Below are 3,868 nucleotides of genomic sequence, written 5' to 3' on the forward strand. Positions count from 1 at the left end.
AGCGCCCGGGGGGCAATGGGAGTGGGGGGTATTCCGGTGCCTTGCTCAAGGGCACCACGGCAGGGCAGGAGGTGAACTGGGACCCCTCCAAGTAGCAGTCCACACTCCATATTTTAGGTCTGGTCAGGGACTTGAACCAGCGACCCTACAGCTCCCAGTCCAAGCCCCTTCTGATTGAGCCACTGCCGGATAATAATGTATTATTATTTTATAAGAGATTAAACAAAGCTTTGTTGATGACTTTTAATAATTAAGTTACTCAAGGTCTTTGATGAATGGTTTCAGCCCCAAATGGAACAAACAACTCTTAATTAAAAGCCTTTCAAACTTTCACCTTCAACCCAAAGTTTTTAACATGGGTTTTAAAGCAACTGGTGATTATTACATTTATTCAATAACGTGAACCCTGCCGAGTCTACTTATTTACAGGAAGGAATAATCATGTAGTTATTTCCGGCACAACAGAGAGCTTGATTCATAATAAAATAGGCAATTTCACCTAAATCCCCCCACAGGGTGACTGGTAGACTAAGGAGGGATTTGATATGAGGGGTATGAGCGCTGTGATGTTGTGTTATCAGCTGAGTAATTTGCTCTTGTATAAACATGAATTAGTGTTATCTAAGTGCCCCCTGACAGCCGATTGGCTCCTCATTAGGCCTGTGTGAAATGAGATTAGCAGCGAGCCTCTAAATTATGATCCAATCCCGGAACACATAATCTCTCAGACATTCACCCTCACTCTGCCTCTCTCCGTCTATTTCTGTCTCCTCTCTTTCTACATCCTCTTCCTGTGAGGTGCTCTTTCTTCCACGTCTCTCCTCAATTGACCTATTGCTCTTTCTCATTCTTGTTTTCCCTCCACAGAGTGCAACTGCAGCGGGAGGTCTGACGAGTGTGTGTTTGACGTGGAGCAGTACCGCAGCACCGGCAGGGGGGGGCGCTGTGTGAGCTGCAGAGACCACACCGACGGGCCCCATTGTGAGCGCTGCAGAGAGAACCACTACAGGAGGTCTGATGAGGAGCCCTGCCTACCCTGCAACTGCAATATTAATGGTAAGCTGCACAGAGCCCATTGTTTGCATAATAACTTGAAACCCCTAATTATAATCCATGTAAATATCATTACTCACCATTTTTGTTCAGTCTGCCATGAGAGCATTTCATTATGCTTAAATTGGAACGACATATTGGCACAATAAGGCATCACAATGTAGCTACACAGAAACAGGACTCGTAGGATTAATGTAATTAAATCATTAATAACATTACTCTCACACATCGACTATTACTAAACTGCCAAACCTTACCTGAGTATTTTTATGATTCATAATTAATACAATCTTATTTGTCTTATCCCCTGAACATCTCATCAGATTAATCCTCGCCTTATCCTCCCAAATGACCATTAAAATAAATCCATGACTTTGCTGTTAAGAATTAATTCAATTGACTCACTTAATAGTCTGTTTGCCAGCTCATAGAGTCCTATTGTGAACCCAGAAATGTTTAGTGATAGAAATGTATAGTTCGGGGCCCTGCAATAACTTGCATGTTGAGCAATTTGCACAATTAGCATATAATAATAGTTAATTAGCATATGCAGACAATGGTCAATAAATAGCTTGGCCGATTTAGAGTTTGGAGTGATTTTGGAGGTTATTGAGGATTGAGCCAATTTCTCAAATGTTTGGGATAAAAAATGGCAGTTTTAACCAGAAACAGTCCACATTTGTAATCCCGTTGGGATGATTTTGATGAATGTAGGGTTTTAGGAGACTCACAACTGCTATTTTTGATCCGAAAATGTATTCGACATCCTCAATATATACTATAAAGAGCACACCAAAATTGTCGAAATCGGCCAAGCCATTTTTTGGCTATGCCTGCATATGCTAATTTATGCTAAGTAATGCAATTTATGCGAATGGTGCACATTTTGCTGGCAGTTTGGGAATACATTTCTATCATAAAACTTTGAGATACATTTCCAGGTTCACACTGCTGGCAAGTAGACTATAAAGTTGTCAGTTATCAAAGACTCAGTGCTCATTAAACACTGTCTAATTTTAGCTGCAGGAAAATGTTTGGGCTGTTAATTACATCATGTTCAGTGCAAAGAGAGCGAACCACAGAGAGAAATGGACAAATACCTTAGCTAACTTTCGCTCTTCATTTCCTAGGTAGTGTAAGGTGATTGCACACAGTTGTTGGAGTCCATTATATTGATCAAAGGTTAGAGCAGACTCCATTGGGCTTTCTTTTTCTCTCCATGTCCAACTATACCCCAGCTGGTCTTTTTTCTCCATTAACTTAAGCTACAGTATTTCAGACACAGTGTGGAAGCAAGGTTATCTCCTGCTCCTCAGAGCTCGTCTCTGGGACTTTTGAACAGAATTCAATAACAGGTATTCAGTTATCCCCGTCACGACAAATTATTAATGATGTACTGATGGATTTTTAAGTCCCTCCAACCACCATTTTCTTGAAAATACTCCCTTTCCTTGTTTCCGTGTACCCTTTTAACTTTTTTTTCTTTCTTCTGATCCATCTGCTGTCAGGTTCACTGAGTCTGCAGTGTGATGTAGAGGGAGGGTGTGCGTGTAAAAATGGCGTGACAGGGGAGAAGTGTGACACATGTCGGGCTGGCTTTCACTCGCTTGGCCCTGGTGGCTGCAGGTGAGCAACACACATGGTCATAAAGACGATTAATGAAAGAAATATTTATAATAAGGCATCTTAAGGGGTTAATAGGAATAAACAGGTACAACAGACACACATACATCCTCCCTGTTTTGCAGTTGCACCATCCTACTTCCCCGAGCTTGAATTTATCAAACTCCAAAGCAGCCGTAAACAAGAGGATTTCATTTCTCTCTGTGACACCACTTTGAATTAGTGACCTTCTTATCAGCATGAGTCAGGATGTGCTCTACAGAATCTATCTGCTAATAACCATTTCTAAAAAGGCAAGACAACCCGGAGCACTTTAATTTTCCACATGGAAACTTGAACTTAAGAAAAACATCAACATTTGATGTAATCAAGATTTCCACAAATACTTTAATACAACTCAAAACAGGATGGTTTACTTATTTCTAACCTCTGTTAACCTCTAGGATTCCTACGTGTCACTTCTTGGTTCATTTGTTGGTCTTTATTAACGTATGTTCCACATTATCTCATTATTAGAATAAATGTCCATTTCATTTGTCTGAAATCTGGTCTAATGAATCCACTAAATGTCAGACAGACAAACTTGAATATTTAAAAGCTAAATAGCTACATGTAGGTACTTCTCAAAAGTTGGTGGAGACTAAAACATGCCAACACAGAGATTGAATATTGGACTTGGAAACATGGGATTGCTTAAAACAAAACTCCAAATGATTACTACAGCCTGTCCTCCTACAAAAAGCCCTTATTACGATCCAGACACGTATTAAAGTGTATGTTGTTTCTTACACGACCACTAGAGGTGCTCTAGTGGTCGTGTAAGAAACAACATGCTTGATTGCAAACGCTCCGGAGGGACGTTTATTCACAAATAACCCTCTCTGGAAAATCCTAAATTGTGGAATAGTTTGGCCATTAAAATGCTTTTTGATTCGATTTCTAGCGAGAAGTGTATATTGTACTTTTAGAATCCACGTCCAGTGGATGTGTAGGATCTATAGTTTGATAGATATTACGAAGATGATTTGAGGTCTCGCCAGGATAACGTGTATATGCGGCAGCTTCCATGTAAATTTAATGTGGGTGAAAACAGTTTTTCAGGTCTCTAAGTTTTCATAATAAAACCGGATATATTCCCCTCACTGTCAAATGATTACACAGTGATATCTGCATTACTCATCCACTAAAAAAC

At 40.1% G+C, this 3,868-nt stretch overlaps 1 long non-coding RNA gene across 1 annotated transcript in view; it reads left to right on the forward strand.

Moving 5' to 3' along the window:
* Nucleotides 1–873: 873 nt before the first annotated feature.
* LOC104959095 (uncharacterized) overlaps nt 874–3,868 on the forward strand; it is a 10,027-nt gene continuing 7,032 nt past the window's right edge. The window contains exons 1-2 of the long non-coding RNA XR_799828.1: nt 874–1,056; nt 2,562–2,679. This is a non-coding gene — a long non-coding RNA (uncharacterized lncRNA). The remainder of the gene's footprint in view (nt 1,057–2,561; nt 2,680–3,868) is intronic.

The sequence above is a fragment of the Notothenia coriiceps genome, unplaced genomic scaffold (assembly GCF_000735185.1).
Source record: "Notothenia coriiceps isolate Sejong01 unplaced genomic scaffold, NC01 NC01_scaffold00029880, whole genome shotgun sequence".
Lineage (NCBI taxonomy): Eukaryota > Metazoa > Chordata > Actinopteri > Perciformes > Nototheniidae > Notothenia > Notothenia coriiceps.